This window comes from Cavia porcellus, unplaced genomic scaffold, assembly GCF_034190915.1.
Source record: "Cavia porcellus strain 051 isolate PalLab524CR breed Dunkin Hartley unplaced genomic scaffold, mCavPor4.1 scaffold_8, whole genome shotgun sequence".
Classification (NCBI taxonomy): domain Eukaryota; kingdom Metazoa; phylum Chordata; class Mammalia; order Rodentia; family Caviidae; genus Cavia; species Cavia porcellus.
In genome coordinates, this window is record NW_026947491.1 from 79,696,327 (window position 1) to 79,720,228 (window position 23,902).

The window sequence follows — 23,902 nt, forward strand, 5'->3', positions numbered from 1 at the left end:
TCTTGTTCCTTCCTGTTTGAGTTGGATGACTTTTCACTTACAGGAACCGAACGTAATCCTCTGAGTTCTTCGGTTCACATTCTCTGCCATGTGTGGTCAATTAAATCCCAGCAGAACACAGGAGTTTTCATTTAAACTACCACACTTCCTAGGAAACAGCAGGGTTTGCATCTGGTTTCTAAACATTGGTGGAGCTTGCTGGTACCAATAATCTTAGCTCAGAGGGTATCAACTCAGACAGGACTCCACCCGTATCGAACTTGGCAGAGAATCACTCTTTTGAAAGAAATCACACTATTTTCATTAAAGATCCTCCTGCTTATCATAGGATTGTCCTTATTTTCTATAAATGCTTCCATGCAAGTGTGCACCTGGATTTTAAAGGGAATGCAACATTCAGAAAGCATCTACATACAATTACCTCTAGCAAAATAAAATTGGAACACCAAACAGAAACCTGGAAGACAACCATAAAAAGTGAGACACACAGTGAAAAGATATTTTGCACTTGTTTTAATGGAGATTTTCTTGTTGTTAACAGGGTGTATGTTTCAAAGATGTGCAAATCAATTGCTTAAAAGTCATAAAATAATGGATTACTTTGTGGTTCTCTTGGAAAATGTGCTTAAACCCGATAATTGAAAAAATGTTTTAGTTTGGTTTTGAGATAACTGTTTAAATGTGCCTATGGTAAGTTAACTGTCATTAAATTACACATAGTGCAGAGAACATATACTTTGTGTCTAAAAAGATAAAAATAACTCATGATAAATCTCCGTTAACATGAATTTTTCTCTTTGACCATAGATAACCATACATCCTTGATATTAAAAAAGTAGCAATTGCTGATAAATTTGACTTACAGGGAAAATTTTTCCTACCTAAAAATATACACTGTGTGTTTCAGACTTTGAACTTGATGTTTACCTTTATGTACATTTAATTTCATTTGTTACCTTTTTACTTTTTGTTTTTATAAAGAGTATTGCATATCACAACTGAACCTCTGTGAATTACAGCTGCTACCACACAACCTGCACATTTATTGATACTTTTTCTTAAGTGTGTGCAATTTCAAGCAAAATTAGTTTAATAATTTAGCTTAAATATCATTACTTAAGCTCTAAGCCATTCTAAGAAAAAGGTCAAATATAGATTGACTTTCCCAAGCAGTGGCAGAGTCTATGATGCCTTTACTCCATCATGCAACAAATAATATACAAAGGAAAGGCCTTCAGTCCAAGTGATCTGCAAAACATCTTTCCAGAATAAATGCTTGCCAGAAGCTAAAAGAATCAGACTTTTTGAAAGGCTCTGTTGTTTGCTCTGTCCAGCAACTCCAGTCTTCCATCTGTTCTTCAAACAGTCCCAACTGCCTCTCGCCCAGTTGTTCTTTTCCTGTGATGCTTTTATCTCCTCTGAACTGGGCCTTACTCTTCCTTCTGGACACACAGCAGCACGCTGTCCGAACATTGTCACACATCCCAATCCAAGTAAGTCTCTTGCTATTCTTGTAGTGCTTGCCATAGTGGGTATTGGGTATATTATACAGCGATATGTTAGAGATGATAGATGATAGATGGTAGACAGGTAGATAGATAGATAGATAGATAGATAGATAGATAGATAGATATACAGACAGAGAGATAGCAACATATCCTATTGATATAGCATTGAGGATGCCAGTAAACTACCATATTAAACACCTGAAAGATATAAACAGTGTGTCAAGCTATGACACTGTTTCAGTTTTAGGATGCATCCTGAAATCAAAGATATTAAAATATTGTGGGGCACCAAGAAGAAAGAAGCCAGTTCTCCCTTCCTATAAGCCACACGAACCAGGCAGGGCCCAGGAAGAAAGAAGCCAGGTATACAGGCTAAGAATCAAGAAATCCCATCCCTTGCCGGGCGTGGTGGCTCACGCCTGTAATCCCAACACTTGGGAGGCTGAGGTGGGAGGATCATTACGAGTTCGAGACCAGCCTGGGCTACAAAGTTAGCTCAAGGCCAGCCTGAAGTGCATAGTGAGACCCTGTCTTTAAAAAGGACAAAAAAAAAAAAAAAAAGAAAAAAAGAAATCCAATCCCCAACCCGTAAGCAACTGACTGGTTTGGATGAAGGACAGGCGGAATTGATAGCATCTGAGGTACCAAAGCAACTAAATGCTTATGCTGTTTAACTGACTTTGCAGCCCTAAAGCCGGTAGTGTGAGCACCTACTAGGAAGGTAACAGTATATAATATAGCAAAATATAGAAGGTTTCCTTCTGTCTTGTTTTTGAAATCCAATATTGTTCCCACTGTTTAGTTTTATTCCGTTTTATTATTTTGTTTTATTTAAGTTCCGTTATGACTGGCTTTATGCTGTTGTGTTTGGTTTATTGGTTTGGTTTTGATTGGTTTTATTCTGTTTTGTTTCATCTGATGTCTGATGAAATGGACAACTACTGTGATGATAACGTGATACCCTATGGTAGCCATTGTTGATTTCCTATTATCTTGTTTTGAAGCTCTGTATCACTTTCACTGTTTTGTTTTATTTGGTTTTATTGTTTTATTCTGTTAGCTTTTATTCTCTTTAAAGTAAAAAAAATTTTAATACTGTGGGGGAAGTTTATGCTTTAGGATCAATGGAACATTATATATAGGTCTATGTCCCCACTAATCAAAAGTATCACACACAACCCAGACAGAAACCAGATTAGGATCTAACTATGTAGATGATAGTGAGAGAAGCAGAAAGATAGAGAGAGAGAGATTCTTTGGCATAGTGTCTAGCCTATGATATATATTTGTTGAATAAACAAGTACATGGATAGGCAGAGAGCTATGATTATATTTGTGTTTAAATAACATGTTATGTGAAAAGATGTGATTCTCATTAATATATACATATTTTTCATACTCTGAAAAGTGAACTTTGCTGTTATATTAAAAAACATATTAAAATGAAAAAATTTCTCTGACAAATGTTTCAGCATATCATCTCCTCTAATATTTGTCAATATTTGCTTTTTTCCATGGTCCAATGCATCCCATAAACTTATAGAGTCTGGCTGTTGAATGAAATCACAAGGGTTGTTTGTTTCAGCCTCCATTAATTTCTAGGTTAAACTAGAAGAACCCCTACTATCCTTCTCAGCAGTTAAACTTGGCTTGAGTGATACAGAAGTTAGTTTCTTAGGAAGGATATATGTACTATCTGTTCCATATTGCCTAAGTAATCTTTAAAAAAAAAAAAAAACTCCGTGGAGGAAGAGATTGTCTATCACCCAATATTTAAACCCACCCTGGCCTGTTGATCCACTTTCACAGATTAGTGCAATTATTTAATTATTTGGTTATGTTTTTGCTTGGGAAGTAAATATCTAATAATATTGTAGCTCTAGTCGAATTCTCCACAAAACCCAAAAAAGAAGCAGAAATTCATTTAGCATATAACAACATAAATTTTGCAAAATAAATATGCTTCTGGTTAAAATCTACATCTCACTGAAATAATCATTGGTGTTTTCTAGGCTTTACTACTGTGTAGATAGTGAAATACACATTAGTAGGGGATTAGGTCGGTCATAGTAACTGTAGAATGTGTGTGTGTTGGCATTCTCTGCAGTGATGGCGGTACACCTCTCTTCTTCTTTGAACCTATAAACTATGACTTCAGCTGATCTGGGACAGTAATGGAAGCTATGTCTTGGTAACACAATGAGAACCACACCATGGAAATTGTCTGAAAAAATCCAGGGTTTCTGGACTGTTTCCATTTACGGTAACTTACACACAGAATTAAAGTTCTTCAGTGCTCTTAACTGAACAGAAAGATGACAAGAACAGCAATTTGAGTGCTATTGCTCTATTGCTTTTCTGCTAGGTGTGAGACAGCACTTTGCCCTGTAAAATCACAGCAAATAATGTTCTGAAGTCATTTCCAGATTTATAGCTCAACCCAGAAGGTTGATGCTAAGAAGTCTCCAGAAATGGATCAAATTTTCAATTCAAATGAACAGAGCAACTACGTATCTCATGCCTCATAGATCTCCAAATTTAACTCAAAACCTGTTCCTTTCTTCCAGATGGCACATAGAGTGGGAGTGGGGGGCAGAATTAGCAAGCAAACCCAAAAAGACAAAGATGCTGTGTTTCCAATGATGTCTGCTGCCAACCAGCTTTCACTGAAGCCAGTGTTACTAAGCAGAAAGAGATAAGAATAAGTCAGAAGCAGGTAAGCAAGAAGGCTCAAGTGTGCAGGAGGTTTTAATCTTTTAGGAATTCCCTTTCATAAAGTCCACTAAATGAGACTTTTATCTTTCCCTCAAAACAAAAGCACACTGGGCACAGTGGTATATGTCTGGAGTGTCAGCACTTGGGAAGTTGAGGCAGGATTATCACAAGTTCAAGACCAGTGTAGATTTATGAATTCAAGGGTCAAGTTGAACTATACACAATAACCTTGTATCAAAAATCAAAACCAAAAATTTAAAAAAAATAAGTAAAAAGATTTTTTAAAAGTCATTTACCCAAAAGATTTCTAGTATCATCTCCCTTTCCATCATGACAGTGTTTCTCTTCTCAGTGATGGCTTGTACCACTTGCATCAGAGAATTAGCTCAGGTGTTTGAGCTATAATAGCTGGGAAGTTTGTCACTTGCATCTAGCTTTCCAAGAAAAAAGCATGTTAAGTCAAATTGAAGAAGATATAAAAAGAAAGAGAAAGGGAAGAAACCAGACATCACATTCCTTTTCTTCTTTTAAGATCTTCAAAAATTCTTAATATCAAAAAATATGGGGCCAGGTATGGTGATGCACTCTTGTAATCCCAGCACTGGAGAGGCAGAGGCAGGTAGATCATTGCAAGTTCAAGACCAGCCTGGGCTACAAAGCGGGCCCAAGGCCAGCTGAACTGCATAGCGAGACCCTGTCTCTAAATGACCCCCAAAGAAAAGTAGGTTTATTGGTTTTTTCCTATATTTTCTTACTAGTAGCATTTTATTTACCTTTGTTCCATCATCATATCTTTACACTCCAAGAAATCAGACATTCAAATCAGAAATAAAAAATGCTCCTACAATACTCCTAGGATTGAATTTTATTTTGATTCTTCATAGGCAATCAAAATTAATTGGAGGCCAGGGATTTAGCTCAGCAGCACAAGCACCTGCCTGGTAAATGTGAGGTTGTGAATTCCATCCCCGGTACCAAAAAAAGGAAAAGAAAGAAAGAAAAATGAATTGGAGACCGGGAAAATAGCTCAGTGGCAAGGCAAGATCCTGAGTTTGGTTCCCGGTAGCAAAGGGAAAAAAAAAATTTGGTGTTTCCTACATATCTCCGACAATCGTTCTTTCATTTCCTTTGCTTTATTTCTTTTTTGGGGAAAGAGGCTGTGACAGGATCTCACCGTGTAGTTCAAGCTTATCTTGAACTTGCAATGTGCCCCGGGCTGGCCTTGAATTCATGATGATCCTCCAGCTTTAGCCTCCTGAGTGCTGGGATTATAGGTGTGCACCTCCACACCCAGCTGCTTTGCTCCATTTCTGATCTTCCTCTCTTCCTAAACTTTATATTATCTCTCTCCTTCTTTTCTACTTCCTATTCTTCATTGACCTCAGAATATTTTGTCCCATGAATACATCAAATGATTTTTTTTAAAAAAATACACGCTGGAACTGAGTAAGAAAAGGTCAAAAAGTGACATCACACATTCACGAGCACATGAAGACACCCAGACACTTCTGGTTTCGTGCAAGTTGGTGCAACTGCTATGTGCTAAAATCTGAACATATGCCCATTCTATACAACCCAGAATTCTACTTCCAGGGAAACACTCAACAGAAACACGTACGTGTGCAGCAAAAGACAAATAGAAGAATGTTCCTAACAGCACTGTTTACAACAATCAAAGCCTGGAAACTGCCCAATTCTCCATCAACAGCAGAATGGACATATAAATCACATAGTAGAATACTAAATAAAAATTCAAATAAAGGAAATTACTGCTACATTAATGAGTCTTATAATTATAACATAAATTTAAAAACCCCTTTTAAAAAAAGAGTGCTATAAACAGAGAAGTTTCAAAATCCAGTAGAAACAGTCTCTTGTGATTTAAAAAAAAAATGGTAACTTGCAGAGGAGATCTTAATAACTGAGACAGAACAAAAAGAAGGCTTCTGATGTGTTGATAAAATAAGATACCTTAAATTAGATGTTAGTTATCTAGATGCTTTCATACTCAAATTCATATTAATGTATGTATATGAGTCAAGACTCTCTAGAAAAGTGAAATCATAGGTGGACATACACACACCCACATACTGAAGTGTATTATGGAAATTCATGAAATTGTGATGGCCAAAAAGCCCCGTGAGCTACCATCTGCAAGCTGGAGATCCAGGAAGCTGGTGACATGAGGGGCCTGGTAAGAATCAGAGCTCAAAATCTGAAAACCAGGAGTTCTCATGTCCGACAGCAGGAAAAGATGAACATTCCAGCTTCGAGTCTGGTTTCACTGTTCACTGCCATTTTCCTTCTCTCTGGGCCCTCAGTGGACTGAATAATGCCTTCTCACATTGACAAAGATCATACGCCTTACCGAGTCCCAGGATTCAAATGCTACCTTCCTTCAGGAACACCTCCAGAGACACACTCAGAAATCAATGTTACCATCCCTTAATTCACAATACATAAATTATCCGTCAGAATATGTAAAATACATCTTGATTTGTAAAAGCCATACTAGCACTTTACTAAGTGTTGTTTCCCTCCAAAATTACTCATAAACTCTTCCTAAATTGTACAGGTTAGAATTTAACCTATCATCAGAATGCACTGACAAGGATTAAATTCAATATGTATCATCGCATGCTATCAATTACATTGCCCAACTCAAGATGCTAACAGTGTTTGATACTAGAAAGGAAATTACATGTGATGATCAGCTAACATTTAAACTAGAGATAGATGGCAACGTCAGCAACAGTAACTTTATTATATTTAATAAATATTGGAGGGAGAACACTAACATCTATAACATCTGATTGCTTTCTGGCTCAAAGTAATTGCCTAAAGCCTTCTGAGGATATGTCCCTAATAATATTAAGGCTAATGGTTGATAGATAAAAATTAGTATGGTGACATGATGATAATTGCTAATGTTTATTAACACCAGACCCATGCATTTAGCTACAAAAACGGGGCTCTGCACCATCAGTCTTCCACCTGTTTCACTATCTATGCAAAGTCCCACAGATATATTAATATATCCCAGTATCACATTTGACTTTTTTCAGTAAAACTTTCATTGATTTAGGTTCTACCTAGTGTCTACTCTAACCCCATGTCTTTCTCTGACAGCAACTTATTTTTATTCTAAACCACAAAATGCAAACTATCTTATACACATACTTTCAAATTCTATTGGCAGCTATACATTTTGGGGGGAGCTAGATGTGTTATCCACATATTAGACTCATTCTGAAAATTGACTCCCCTGGAGCTGAATTTGCCTTCTTTATTCTTCTATTTCCCTAAATTTTCTGTGTCTATTTTAAGTAACTCCGTAACTCAGCAGTGTCTGTGAAAGCCATTTTACGTTCATTTTGCAAAAAGGCAGTCGTGCCAGGTGAGATCCCCTGAGAAACACATGCTGAGATGTTAGTAGAGGTGTGGCAGGTGGTTGGGGAAGATATTGGTGGAAAGTAGAGAGGAGGAAGCGGAAGTTACCCAGGAAGAAGCTCCCAGGGCAATTTGCAGGTGTGGCTGCATTGGAAGAGGAAGGAAAGGAAGATTGGCTAGGAAGAGTCTCAGCCTGCAAGGTAGCCCTGGGAGATGTTCAGCCAGGTTGAAAATTGAGAAAAAATTGGTTATTTGGAAAATCCCAGATCCCACTAATGTGCAGTGATCAGATGGGAACAGCTAGGAAAAGTGTGGGCACTTCAGTGGACTCTAAGATCTTGTGACTCAGGCTCTTCCTCAGTGGTGCTCCCCACAGCAGTTTCTCTTGAAGGAGATTTCAACGGCAAATTTCCATGACCATCTCAGTATACAAATATACAAGGCAGCTGCATAGGCTGAACGTTGTGCACCCCTAAATGCACATATTAAAACCTAACCCGTAATGTGATTGTATTTGGAGTTAACCTGGGGTGGGGGAGGGAATCAGGGTTAGATGAGTCATGAAGAAGAGGGAATTAATGTCCTACCAGAAAGCTCACTCCCATCATTTCTCTGTCCCTATAGTACCCAAGGAGGTCACAGGAGCATACAGCAGAAAAGACCCTCAAGCCAAAAGAATTGGCTCCAGAATTATAACTACATCAGCAGCAATTTGATCTTGGACTTCTGGTGTGCAGAACTTTGTAGGAAAAAAGTCTCTGTCATTTAGCCCATTCAGGATCTGATACTTTGTTATGCCAGCTGATTCAAATACAGAAGTATTCATAAATAACTGTACCTTCATTATTTCATAGCTGTCACGGTAATTCTATCCAAACAAATATTTATTAAAACCTATCATTCTCATACTTCTAGGTTATAATGGATTAAAACCACATACTGAGGTTGACGGTAGCTAAGACATGCTTCTTATAATACAAAATATGCTTCTTTTATATGAGACAAAAGTCCGTAGGCTGAGGGACGGTGCCTTCCTGACACCTGGAATATTGGATTTGCTGCAACATGTAATTGTGCGATTATCACTGTGGTTATTTTTTGTTGTGTCACACAGCAAGATAAAAATGAAGGGAATCTCAGATTTTACTTTTCCCTCTGTTTCCATGGACACGGGTTTATAATTTTACAGGAAAGTCAAGATCTGTCACTCTCCTTAAATCTGTTCTTGGAGTTCCTTGACTAACAGCTTAGACTAATGCAGTAAAATAATTAGAAACCAACAAAGAAAACACAAAATGAAGGAAAGTGAGCCCCTTCTTAAAGCTGAGAACAGGCGGGAAATGCCTGCAGAGTGAACTCATGGCTCAGGACAAGGATGAATAGAAGCCAATAAGGTACTTAAAGAATTCAAGTGCTGAAGAGCATTGCATAGGCTCTCAGCATATGATGTGGATATAATTTGCTTTTAATCGTGAAACAATAAAATTAATGTTTCTTTTAAACATAACATATCCTAATACTAGTTAGCACTATATCTGCCTCCTGTTCTCTTTCACAGATACATAGATGTACTACCTCGACAGTTTCCAGAATCTTCTCTATTCATAATTATTTTCAGCCTAATTGATTATGGCCGATTCTCCTGTTTCACAGTTCCTGGGTCTTTGAGCCATGTCATATTGTTGTCCTCCTCTATGAAGGCATTTGTTTATTTTATTACAGAGATTTATTAAGATTTTGTTTTGTGTGAAAAATACTGGCAAATCATGGTCGATAGAACCAGAGGGAACTGTTTTCAGATGTTATATCCAAAATATATTATATTTAGGAAAGCAACATTCAGAAGGAATTACCACTTATAAAGAATGTTTCGTAGTTATAGGAGGATTTACCTCACTAATAGTGGGCCATGTTTGCATTATGAGTTCTTGCAAGTGACACTGCCCATCTGATTGGAGTGAGCCCATCCAGGGTAATCTCCTTTTGTGAATAACTCAAAGTCAACACATGTGAGACCTACATGCCATCTGTAAAAGCCCTTTGCCTTTGCTGTAGAATATAATCAATTGCAGGACTGGAATCCCTCAAAGATCTGCCCAAATACTGAGAATGATACAAGTGTGTACATCAAGAGGTGGGAACCATGGAATCCACACGATATGTTGTCTATCACAGATGAACATCGTGTCTCCACTTGATAGATAGTGGTGAGTCTTACTGCAGTACTGAAAGCACAACTCGATTCAGTTAATCCAATACTCTACCAAATGAGCATCACCACACATTTTCATCTAGATTAAAGAGCACCCATACATGGAGACTTTAATTAAAGGTAGCCGTGATAACTGGAAATTTCACTGCAGTCTTGATACCAGTCTTTTTTTCCTCTGAGTATCATCCCAATCCCAAGAAAGCATGTTCATAGTTGAGGTTAAGGGAGAAAACATACATGCTCCCTGTAAGGTACAAAGGTTACAGTTTACAGTTAATTTACAGTTAATCAAAAATATCCACCAAGTGCTTACAGAGGAAAATACCGTTCAGATATTATTTTTCTTTTTCTTTTTCTTGTTTTTGCTTTTGTTTGGGGTATTAGGATTTACTTAGCAGTGAGAAAAAAATAAAAACAATATGAGTAGGGAAAAATAAACAATCAACAATCAAAAGTAGGCAATAGAGAACTTCCAAGTCCAGTAATAGCAGATATAGGATAAGACTTAATCCATAAAGACTTCTCCTTGAAGTCATTGAAGAACCAACACACAAAGAAAGACGAAGATAAAGCAGGAAGCAAAGCTCTGGAAGAATCTCTCCGCATCCATGCTACTGTACTCCTGCAGTTTTGCAACAGTTCCTGGGAGAGTAGCTGAAAAACTGGGCAATCGAACTGGAGTTCTTTGTGACAGTCTGCTGGAGCTGGTGGAAAAAAATTTGGGGTCAGTGTTCACTGAGGAGGAAAAACTAGGTGAACCTTTAGTGCTTTCTTCTAGGACCCTGAAACAGAATGATGTGAGAACGAACCAGGAGTGGAGAGGCCTTTGGAGGATTACGCTTCCCTTCCCCTCATCCCTGGGCTTGAAAGTTACATACTGCAAACACAGTTAGAAGGTTAATGAAGCCAAGGGGAGTCTTCTTTAGAAGAACGTGACATCTTTTTGAAACTTCAAATTATTTCTACAAACAGTTAGCAAATTCCTAATTATAGCAAACAAATAAGCAGGCATAAGAGAAAATAAGATGACATAAATTAAAATCAGCAGAAACATAGACAATAGAAACCAAGCAGCAGCGACTGCAAGCTATCATCAAAAGCAGACCTAAAATAACAACATGTACTGTGTTGCAAGAGATAAAAGCCAGGATCTAGAATCTGGACAGGAAGCTGTAACTCACAATGAGCCATGTAAAAGCTCTATAAATTTAACTGAAAAATAGAACTGAATTTAAGAATGCAGCATCTGAAATGAGGTGAAAATGAAATTTATGAACTAGGAGAACTATCAAAAGAAATATTCAGAGTGAAATAGGATATAAATTGATGGAAGGAGACCTAGCTGATAGAGCGATCCATGTGATAGGATTCACAAAAGAAATAAAGGACCACGGCACAGAAGCAATAATTGAAGGATGAAGGCTAAAAGCACTAAACCAAGATTCATAACTCTTTGTGGATGCAGTCACAAAAGGTTTCCTGAAGAAGCAAGATGCCAGACAATGTTGTCTACTATCACTGCTTCTATATCACATTTAATTAAATGTTGTATCCAATAAGATAATAACAATAAAATTTTAAGTACAAAATGTAGCTGTTGCTATTCTCAAGAAACATGATAAAGTGAATAGAAATTCCAAAGGATACATACATATAAATACTAATAAGTAAATTTGGAATAGAGTCTGAATGTAATCAAAATTAAAATATTAAGTACTTTTCTATACACTAATAATCATTAACCTATTTTTCCTAAAGAATCTGTTTTATAACACTTAAAAGCACAGTATTATCTAACCAAAAGGTCAACAAGCTTTCTACAGAGAAATCAAGAAAAACGAGAGAAGACCTAAATAAATGAGTAGATAAGCCATATCTATGAATTAAGAAATGCAATACTGTGGTTATCTCCCCAAAGTGAGGTATGCATTTAATAATATCTCAGTCAAAATCCTAGCAGGTTCTTTGTTGAAAATGACATTTCACAAGACCAAGAAAAGCAAACAAACAAAATGCTACTAAATATTATCTTGTTGTAAAGCAATTATAAATAATGCAGGATTGTGTTGCTAAATGGATAAATAACAAACAAGTGAACCCTAGTAGAGGGCCCAGAAAAAGACCTGACCACCCAGAAATGAGAATGATGCCACAGATCCATGGAAGAAGAGATGGTCTTTCCATCAAACAGTCAGTGAGTATGCCCATGGAAAAAGTGAAACCTGGGGTATTACTCGCTACACATAAAAGTAAATTCCAGGTGGAATAAAGATATAAATGTACAGGTCAACTAATCAAACTTTTAGAAGGTAACCTAAGACAATATCTTTATAACCTCAGAATAAGTAGAGATTATTTAAACAGAAGACACAAAAAGCACTATTGATAAAAGAAAAGAAAGCTAAATTGTACTAAAGTAATAACTTCTATTATTAATAGACATATATCTATTAAGCGAAAATTAAGGAGATTTTTACTAGATATACCCAATGAAGAGCATATTCCAGAAATTAAGAATTTTTACTACTACCATTACTACTACTAGTAATAATAATTATAAGCCAAAGGAAATTCAGTATTATAGCCAAAATATGTAAGCAGGTATTTCACAATAGGGAAAATATTCAAATGGTCAATAAACATAAGTTGTTGGAACATGTTAATGATTGTGAACATATAAGCTAAAGTCACAATATCATATCACTGGGATTGTAAAATTTAAAATACTGATAAGATCAGTTGTGGCAGTGTATGCCTACTCTGGAGGCTGAGGCAGGAAAATTGCAAGTTTAATCTCAGCCTGGGCAACTTAAAGACCCTGCCTCAAAATAAAAATTAAAAAGGGACTGAAGCTGTAGCTCAGTGCAAAGAGCCTTGATTCAAACCCCAGCACCACCAAAAAAAAGTTAGCAATAATATAACTATACAGGCTACTATTAGAATTGAAATTAGTGGGGCTGGGGATTTAGCTCAGTGGCATAAGCACCTGACTTGCAAGCAGGCGGTCGTGAGTTTGATCCCCGGTACCAATAAAAAAAAAAAAAAAAAAAGAATTGAAATTAGTACAACTGTTTTGAAAGCAGCCTTATAATACAGTTGACAATGTGTTCTTTTACTCTGCATTCATTTAAGTGGACATTTTCTTATTCATTGTATGAATATTGATATTCTTCCTGCCACAAATCTAGTGGGTTTTAAAATTTTTTAAAGAGAACAAAACCAAGCAAAATGAAACAGAATAAAGTCAATTAAAACAAATATGCCAGTGTAAGTGACACAGGACTTCAAAACAATGGGAAATCAACAATGGTTACCATAGTGCCCTTGTTATCTTCAAAATAGCTGCAGATACCTTCAGACATAATAAAAATCAAACAGAACACAACAGAATAGGACCAATAAAAACAAAACGATGAATGCAATAAAGGACTTCAAAACAATGTAAGCGTAAATCCAAAATGGCTACCATAATATATGCTGTTATCTTTGAAATAGCTGCCCCTGCCATCAGGAATAACAAAATCAAACAAAATGAGACAGAATAAAACCCAACCCAACAAAACAATGAAAATGCTACAGGTCTTCAAAACAAGATAATAGTGAATTAGCAATGGCTACCACCTTCAGATGCCACATTGCATACTGTTATCCTCTGAATAGATGATCAGACCACCAACCGTAGACCTGCAAAGTCAGTGAAACACCAAACACCACACATATCAAACTGCATTTCACCTCCATAGCTATTACTGCAGCCCGTGTTTCTCTGGATCAGCCAGTCACTTATGGGATGGGGAGGGGGCCTTCTGGTTTCCCAGCCCATGTGCCAGAAGGGGCCGGGGTCTAGCTGTCCCCAGGGGCCCACAGGGAGGATTTGCTTCTAGGTGACTTCTTCTCTTCCGTTGCAGTCCACCTAAACCTAGTCTGAAACAACAAGAAATACAAACATGAAGAAAAAGACAAAATTCGTGGCTACTGATTAGGCCAGGAGAATTGAGAGGAGAGAGATGGGCGATCGGCCCTGTGAGGGACAGCTAGGCTTCGAAGGGGACTCAGGAGCTGAGCTAGTGCTTTAGAGGTGGACAGACTTCAGACAGAGACAAGACAGAAAGAGAGAGTGGTGTGGTGGGCCCATGCATGCAGTCTCACTAGCCCAGAGGACATTTGGAGAGAGAAGAATATTTTTTAAAATTCAAAATTGTGGCAGAGGAGTTTAGAATTGAAGGAGTAAGTAATAGGGCTGGCTAGTGGCCTTTTACATATGAAAGGTGTCCAGGCATACCCGTAATTCCTTCACTCTCCACTTCTCAGAGTTGACAAGTATTCAATGTGCATCTGTTTTAGTCAGGAGGCTGGTGATGTGTATGTGTTTCAGAGCAGACCACCCAGATTTGAATCTGTCTCTGCCACTCGCTAACCATTAGTGACCCAGACAACTTCCTCATGTGGAAAATGGGATAATAACTGTATTATCTCAAAATACCTCTTTAGGAAAGCTAAGTGAATGAATGCACACCGTGCAGCTGGAGTGTCTGTCCCAAGATAAACACTATATAATTAAAAACAGTGATGATAAATATTATCTATTTTATACCCAGTATTCCTGTAAACACTATAGTAGATATAAACTTTTAGCCAGGCATGGTGGCACATGTCTATGATCTCAGAACCTGAGAGGCTGAAGCAGGAAGATCACTATGAGTTTAAGCTACAGAGTGAGTTCAAAACTGACCTGAACTCCATAGCGAGATTCTATCTCAAAAAAAAAAAAAAAGAAAAAATTTGAGCCAGGCATGGTGGCTCACGCCTGTAATCTCAGTACTCGGGAGGTTGAAGTAGGAGGATTGTATGTGAGTTCGAGACCAGCCTGAGCTACAAAGTGAGCTCAAGCCCAGCCTGAACTGCATAACGAGACCCTGTCTCAAAAAGGCCAAAAAAAAAAAAAAAAAAAAAAAATTTAAATTGCTGCCTTTAAGAAGTTTAGAATTTACTCGGAGGTGTATACGTGGAAAGAGTTGTCACTCAAGTACATGATAAAAAGCTTACTACTATGAAAAATGTTTAAATAGATTGCTAGGAGAAAGAGAAAAAATAAAGGAAACTACAATTCAGAAGAAAAAGTATGTAACGCTCAATGTGTTTCTTTGAAATTAGATATGATTGCTGAAATTCTAGAGAATACCAGAAGCTATTTCTGGGAAGCAGAATTCTAAGTAATTTTAATGCACACTCATGAATTATAAACACAAAAGAAAGGCAGTAGGTATAATGGATTCCTGGGCTTTTAGGTCATGCAGAAGTGGTATCAGCTAACTCTGTTGTCTGTGCAACCTTGAGATGGTTCTTGTTGTTTCTTTTCCAAAAAACTTTTCTAGCGTCTGTATCTTAATCTCTAAAATGGGGGAGTAGTTGGAACAGAGTAGATGTTTCCCATGATGAGCTATTTCTAAAAGGTAAACTATTTCCTTCCTAGCATTAATCATCCGTGTTAACCACACTACCTCCATAAGGCTCTGCCCAGGCCATTTGCTCTCCAAGGTAACCAGGGAAAACTTGTGACCATGTAGGTCTCACATATGTGTAAGTGCACAAGAATGTTCATGGTGGTAGAAAAATATAATTATCTCTTCATTCATTGAACAGGAATTCATGTTGAATATAGCACCTGAATGTGTTGTGCTTGTTGTTGGGTGCTAGACTTAGTAGACATCTTACTTGTTACAAGAATAAAATTAAAGTTGCTGTTTCATTAATCCACATATTCATTCATTCATTTACCAGTGTTTAATGAATTCTGTCCCCTGTACTAGGCATTGAGTAGGGAATCAGCTTATTCCCAACCCATTTCTTCTGGCCTCTGACAGAAATGGCATTTAGTTCCGCTTGTGGTTTCAAAAGGAGACCTAAAATTATATTTGCCTTTGACTATAAATAGCACAGGAATAAGTGCAGGTCAAATAAATTCCCACAGACCAAATCCTAGCAGCTCCTCTGTGACATTTCAATCCTTTCGTACTGTTTTTGAGCTATTTGAGCTAAGGTATTTCTGGTTTGCTTATTTTAAAAGCAAAGAACAGGCACTGTCTCTGATTTTGTCACAGTCTCTAGCAACATTGGAAGTTAAAGAAAAACTATAATTTTATCCAAAAGGCCCGTATTTAATAAATATTCTTAGTGCCAGATAATCAGAATGTGAATGGAATATGGAATTTTTTTTTCTTCACAGGAGCTTCTCAGATCATATATATTTCTAAAATTATATAGAGATAGACAGATTCAAGAAATGTTAATTTTATGAGAAGCTTCCCACCCACCTACAAGGTATTCTTCACAGGCCAGGATCTGAACTGCTCTCATATTTCTTTGACACTCGTACATTTAACTATAGTGCCTGTGTGGTGTACATGTAGATGTTTTACTCATAGGTGTGGATTTGGGGGTGATTGTACTGCGGGGGTTACAGCTGACTTTCTGTTGGAATGTGGAATCTGAGCAGAAGCTGTGGATCCCTGGAACTGTGCCCTAGGTCTATCCTTGTTCCTCTACTTGCTTGATCTATCTCTGCTTCCTGCCTACCATGCCTTGAGCTGTCTCTCCTCTGCCATGACACTTGGCCATGCCACTGTGCCTTGGAGCCAACTATGGACTGAAATCCCTACAACCTGAAATCCCTACCTATACCTTCTGCCAGGCACAGTGCTGCACACATGTAATCCAGCACTTTAGAGGCTGAGTCAGGAGGATACCTATGAGTTCAAGATCAGTTTCAAGGCCAGCCTGCACTACATCTGTCTCAAAAAATAAGTAAGTAAATATTAACATTTTCTCCTTTTGGTTGTAGATGTTAAGTATTGTGTTTTAGGAACGCAAAACTAATAGAAAAGATTCTGTTACTAGAGAAGTGATGCCATTGCTGTGACACTACCTGATCATGTGATTCAGAAGCCTTTGGAACTGGCTCACAGAAAGACTTTGGAAAAGTTTAGAGATGCTAGCTGGAGAAGCAGTCCTGGAATACTGTGAGTGAGCTCAAGGGGAGATTCTAGTTGGAGGGCAGACCAGAACACTGATAGAAATACAGCCAGTAAAGACCAGGCTCAGGAGATTTGATTTGAGAAGAAAAGACTCCATTGGCAGTTGGATTCTGGGCCATGTATGCTATGCTCTGGCAGGAAATTTCTCTACATTTTGTTCATGTTCTGAAATTTTCTGGGAGACTGAGATTAAGGGTGACAGACTAATTAATCTAGCAAAGAAAATTTCAAGGTAGCCTAATGTTGTGGCTGTAGCATCGGTAATGGCAGGGGTAGGGCTTTAGCCAGATCCATATAGTGAAGCAAAAGCAAATGGTATAATTGAATTGATCTTAAAAGTTTTGAGTTTAGTCCAAAAGGAAACTAGTAAAGTTGAGAGCTGAAGCAGAAGAGAGCTTGGTTGCTGAGAAGATTAGCATTAAAAAGAAGTCATGTTCTCTAGAACATGATAATAGGAAAAATATCTTGAGGAACTATGAGAAAATAAGGCTTTTACAGGTTCAAAAGTGAAAGGGCAAAAGACTTTGCTTCGTGAAGAGAATCTCATGGTGCCAGGATCCAGAATGGTGGTGGCCTAGGGAATGGAAATTGATACTGCAGGGTTTGGCTCACTGTGGTCTGCCTCCAGATTCTCAGAGGCCTCTGCAACCACCAGAAAGACGCGAAAAGACTCAGCTGCTGCTCCAGAAGGCAGCAGCCCCTGGTGTCACACACAAGGTGCTGCTTTTACAAGTGTGCAGATTGTGAGTTAGCAGGGAGGCTTCCACCTAGATCAGAAGAAGGCCTAGGAGGCCAGGCAGTCTGGCCCTGACAGGACACTTTGTGACATCCTGAGGGTGAAACCAGGGCAGTGGTGACCCCAGGGTGTTGGAAAAGCCAGGAACATGGGGCATCTGAAGAAAATTGCAAGGAAAGAGCAAAGCCAGAAAAAGCCACGAGGCTAGGCCACCACCAGCAGTGCTGTGGTGGTAATGGGGTCTCCCAAGCCCTTAGGAGTGCACATCTTGCCACAGATTGCCTCTGGTGCCGTGCATGGCACTGCGGGTTTAATGTTTGCCTGGCTGGATTTCGTTCTTGCTTTGGCCCCATTCTTTCTATCTCTCTATTTCTCCCTTTAGAATGCAAATGATTACCCTGTGCTTTTGTATATCAACAGTGTTTATCTTTCTTTTCATTTTTACATAGGCTCACAGCTAAGAGTTTGCCTTAAATCTCAGAGGAGACTTTGGACTTGGACTTTCCAGCAATGCTGAAACTGTCAGAACTTTGGCAACTCTTAGAGGTAGAATAAATCCATTTTGCAAAAAGGGATGAGCATGAGTCTCAACCTGTACTTATTCACAGAGCAGAAAGAGAGTCACTATGGATGGAGCATCATGGCCCAAAGAGAGGAAAAAGAAGTGGAGCTATGGGTCTGAGCCTCACAGAGGAATGATGTTAGATTTCTACAAGGCTGATAAATGATACTCCCATAAGGTAAGTGTTATGAGAAAGATATGCAAAGACAACTTGCTATGGAAACACAGAGGCATCTAACCTGGACTGGGAAAAGCAAGCACTAACGGATGAGAAGCAATGTCTAGAGTTACAAATTGCAGTCAGAGTCTAGAGTCTGAGACCTGATCACAGTAAGGGAGGAAACTTCATATACAGGCAGGGGACAAATCATAGACACCAAGAAGTGAAAACTTCCAACAGTTAATTTTTTAACTGACTGGGTTAGAATAATAGACAAAATAAATACAGATACAGCATATAACGAAGATGTAAACGCCTTAAGAAAGTGTCTACTGTTGTAAACAAAGACAGTCTTTACCTTATGTCTACTCCTCCACCCCCAGGGAGTAAAAGTATTAAGAAAAAAGACACTGGTTCTTTGCCAAGCTCAGTTACAAGCTTCTGTCATTGTCTGGAAGTGTCTACTTTCTACTGAATACCATCAAATGAAAATCAGGGAGATGTATCGCAGCCCTGTGGAACTCAGAAGTAGCCAAGTGGCTTGCATTAGCCAAAGAAACACGACCAGAAATCATGTGGGTCACTGCCACACAGACGCTTTTAGAGTCAGCGAGCGGTTTGCTGAGTCTGTTTTCCTCTTGCTACAGTGACTGAGTGTTCCCCATAGAGGCTGCTCCATTAGACGACAGGGGATGGAGGGACAGCCAGTCTGGAAAGGATGTGATGCATGAGATAAATGTGCACAGCACTGAGCTTTGGGGGCTGTTTATTACTGCGGCACAAACTAAGCCAGCTTGTCATTACTAATATATTCATGAGCACAGACTTCTAGGTTAAAAGGGGGTGAGGCAAGTGACATGAACACACTCCATGTACCTGGAACTCTTGGCAGAGTAAGTACCTGGGGCTTACCTCACTTGGGAGTTTCTCCCACAGATTTCACACCACCCCTGCGGGAATGAAGCACATTAATTTTACATGTTCACTCTCTCCTCGCGCGTGACCAAACAACTCAGTGCTAATGACTAACTACTCTAACCAAAAAAAAAAAAAGACAGTGACATGGGATGTAGGCAGCCTGTCTGTGTTCAGTTCTCACAGCCCACAGCTATAAATAATACCGTTAGGAAAGCACACATTGCCTTAGATGAAAGGCACAAAGAAAAGCACTTTCTCAGATAGTTTAGCGACACATTCAGATTTCACGTCTCAAGGTAAAAATAGGCTTAACGAATGAATTAAATTTGGAAGCTGAGCTGAAGTGAAGAGAACTGGCAGATGAAGCGTGCCGTAGGAGGAAAGGGAGCCTGGTAAGGTGCTGTGTTCGCTCTGCTGAGGAGAAGGGCAGAAGAGTGGAAAGAGGATCTTCCTAAGAAATAAAAATAATCACCAAGAGGCTAAAGCTTAACATATCGTGCTTATGAAAAGGAAATCTGAAAATCATACAGACTTCAGTAAGTGATAAAATACATCTCAACACATAGGATTTTCTATTTGTATTTTCAAAATCAAGGGATAAAATCATATATCTATCTATATCTATATCTGTATATATAATCGAAAAATGCTTAAAATATATACACTTCCTATTCAACAATTCATATTTTGATTGTTTAAATCGTTACCTTTTTAAGTTTCACTAAAACTCGCTCATTTCTATTATGCAATTTTCAATGCTGTTTTTAGTGGTTTTGCTACATGAGCAAAAGAAATATAAAAGGATGCTACAATTTCCAAAAGACTAAAAAAAGTCCAACAGTTCATCTCATCAACTTTCTTCATGTTCCACTCTAAGGGAAGAAAACCTTATGAGAACTAAAAAATAAAACAAATCAAAAAATACGAAACACTAAATTATCTTCTTGTAAAAAGATATGTTATTTATATCAAACTATAAATCATATCCAACATTATAAGTTCCTCAAGAGTGGAAATCATTTCTTGCTCTCCTTTACCTATGATAGCTTACTTAGTATAGTGCCAAATACCAAATAGGAGTAAAATATACTTTTTTTAATCAAAAAGAGTGGCTCCTTTATTAGCCCTTTTTACTCTTAAGTGGCCTGCTATCAATAAACGGTAAGTTGATAGAAAACTAGTGTAACTTTTGTGCCAGGAAAACATCAGTGAACAATAATGACATATCCTAACTCTGTGTCTGAGTCTGTGAGTCTTCTTTAACTATCACATTATTTCTCTTGTGTGAGAAATTGAAAGGGTAAATAATGATCATAATGGATAACAGATATTGGGAAATATAAAAACATCTTCAAATGGTAAGGAGAACAAGGTAGAGGATGAGGGAAAAAAGAATAGATGTAAAAAATGGAAACAAAACTTTTGTAAATAGGGAAGGAGAAAAGGGTTAGGAGGAGGGGAGGGAATTGGGGTGGAGAAGAATCAAGATATATTATGTAGAGGTACAAATTCTGTATGATGAATGATATCATTATATACATCAAAAGCATACCAATAAAATTTATTTTAAAAATAAGTAAACAAATCTGTGGTCCTGAAATGTTCCCTAAACTGTACTTCTGGCATCATCAGTAAGAGACAATAACTCAATTAAACCATTTCACTGAACAGCTGGCAAACTGCTCGAAGACACTGATAGTCCTAGGGCAGTGGTGATACTCAGAGCCCCTGAACCCAGGCGAGGCTTTTCCATGGGTACAAACAGCCTGGGCACAAAGCTGAGATGACTCATGGCTATAATCACCAGAAAGCAAAAGGGTCTTGTTTACTGAGACCCAGGCCTCCAGCGACTTATTCCTGGATGGTTGGCCAGTTCCTGTGATCAACCACTCAATGCAGAAATCTAAGTAATCTGCCAACCCGTCAGTCAACAGTGGGTGTGCAAGTTCTCAACCAATGTAACAGTGCAAGGGTTTTATGATTGGTTTATGGATAATTCTGTTCTGCTGCCTTGAAGTCAAGTAGCATGTGGGGTGGGGGGAGTTTAGTTTTAACATCATAAACCAAAATGCCAGTGGTGAGAAACTCCATTTTATATTTCTTAGGTTACTGGCAGAGACTGTCAACCAGTTGCAGCCGTACCTTCTCCTCGTTCGCTGTGAGGTGGCTCAATAACAGGACCTCGATTAAGACAAAGAAACGTAGATCAGGGTTGACAGTCCCGTTTGTTTTCTGGAATAAACACACTGTGAGCTGTAAGACTTTTACCTGGTGTTTGGCAACTTCATTTATCTATAGACTTTAAGCAAAACTGGATATTTCAAACCCATTGTTCGTACAAAGCTGATTCCACAAACACTACTGATGCTTACTTTGTGTCCTGCTGGGCACCAAGAGCTAATGATAGATGAGTGAGTAATACACTATTAAAAGGGTGTAGTGCTGGGGCCAGGGGTTTAGCTCAGTGGCTTAAGTGTCTCCTTGGCAAATGTGAGGTTGTGAGTTTGATCCCTAGCTCCAAAAAAAAAAAAAAGTATGTAGTGCTTACTATGTGTTATGTAACTTTGTCTTCCATTAGCTTTATAATCAGGATACTACCTCTCCAAACCCATAAAACAGCTTTTCCATGAACTATTGAAAATGTCAGGTGAAAAAACATCTTAAATTAAAGATAATTCAGAGTTAACCCAATGGATATGACTGCTTAGGCACCTGCAGTAATACTGTTAACAATTGTCCATCGTTAAAAAGCCTCTCCCAGGTTAAACTCAACAGGGACCTTGAACTAACAGGGAAAAAGTAAAAACACAGTAGGCTGCTGCAGAATCTGGACATGGAAACATTCTTCCACCCATTTATTTATAAATTCATTTATTCAACAAGTACTTATTGAGTCCCTAATATGAGTGTCTCCTGTTCAGGGCACTGTAATACCAAAGTGAGTACAGAGATAAAATATTCCAGTTTGGGGGCTTGTGTTTGAATGGAAGAGATAGAATATAAACCAGTCTGCAAATGAAAAAACATAATTTCACTAAGACCCGTGCTACAAAATATGAGTGGATAATAGAAAAAAATTAATTGATGGAAATGGAGACCAAACAACTGGTGAACATCTCAGGCAGGAGAATTTTTTATCAAAAAGAGGAAACACACGTACTGTAAGACCACACTTTATTGCCATTTTAGTTAATAAAATACCAAGAATATTGCAGAAGCAAAGGAACTACAGAAAGAAGGAAAAGATCTAATACATCTCAGCTCGACTCCCCCAAATACCCTAAATCTCCAGTGACACATAGCAGCTGCCACGGTACTTCGTGAGGAACAAATTCAGGGTGTAGCAGAGGAATAATTAGCTCCTGAGATACACATAGAATAATTCACCAAGACAACAGCTTTGCAAACCATATAAATGCATTTAGAGCAGATTTCCCAGGTCACTTTATTCTTCTGTTAACATATTGTAAGTGTGAAAGATTCAGATCGTAGGCTTCTGTGGTATAGAAGAGGTACCTAGCCATCTCCATGGTTGACAAAAAAAGTGTCATACAGGGGGGAAAAAAGAGAGAGAAAAGTTCTGGACACAAATGGGAGAGAAAAAGTGAAAGAGGGATAGAAAGGGAGAGAAGGAAAAGAGAGACAAGAAAACATGTGCCTCCAAGTTGTCCCCATCTTGGTTCCCATCATGTAAAAGAAGAAAGCTGTTACACAGATGGAGTGCACCCGAGATAAGCTACCTCTGGTTTAGAGTTCAAAGGAGACCACCTGGCCAAGGATCAGATCTGAGGCACAGCCGCTCAGAATGACCTCAGCAGGGCCATGCGGGTAGACAAAGATGCTCCTAGATTAAGCATTCCTAAACAGCCTGTATTTCACTGTTGCCTAGATTCAGAGTGAAATGAGTCAGAGAGAAATGGCTCTGAAAGCCAGAAGAAAACTCAGTAGTCAGGAAACCAGTGGCCATGGCCTGGGGGCTCAGAAGACTTTAATACCTAAAGGCCTCCAAATCTCCTTTGCCCTTGGGCTGTACACGCTTAAGCAACACACTTCTGTAACTCAGCGCTATAGAGAAGGGCAAGGGACAATAGAAACCAAGGTTCTGAATAAAATAAGCAACTGAGTACAACCTGAAAAGATTGTCTAAATTGTTAGATTGGATTAATTTTAAGACAGTAGAATTTTATGTTGTTCCATAAACCAGCACGTAGGAGCTCCTAGATCAGACAGGGAGCTCCATTTCTTTCCAAGTCCTAACTGCCCTGACTTGAATTCTGAACTCTCCCCTCCAAGCCACAAGGTTTCTGTACCTCTGGCTTGCACTACTGGTGGGAGGCACTGATGTCCTGATACTTGAGAAACAGTTGCTACCAGACTTCCGTCCCAAAAATGAGAAAGTGACATAATTCTTCGCAAGGTAGCCATTCATTCTGTTCAGAATTAAATTCTGAACTTTTTAAATAGACAAGGTGGTGGCTACTTTCTGAGATCAAGTTGTTTAATGAATACAGAAATTATGGGGGGAGATTAGACCATCAGAGAGTTGCTGATATATGGCATATCATTGGAGAGACAAAGACTTCCAGAAATATAATGGATTCAGAAGTGTTTGATCCAGAGAACAGTAGCCATAATTAAAGTTGCCATGACAACTCTCCCTTCTCATC

At 38.4% G+C, this 23,902-nt stretch overlaps 1 long non-coding RNA gene across 1 annotated transcript; it reads left to right on the forward strand.

The window, feature by feature from the left end:
- The first annotated feature begins 1,359 nt into the window (after positions 1 to 1,359).
- Positions 1,360 to 21,489, forward strand: LOC134477178 (uncharacterized). The gene is made up of 3 exons (XR_010049088.1): positions 1,360 to 1,493; positions 18,204 to 18,335; positions 21,341 to 21,489. It is a non-coding gene; the product is annotated as an uncharacterized LOC134477178 (long non-coding RNA).
- The last annotated feature ends 2,413 nt before the right edge of the window (positions 21,490 to 23,902 follow it).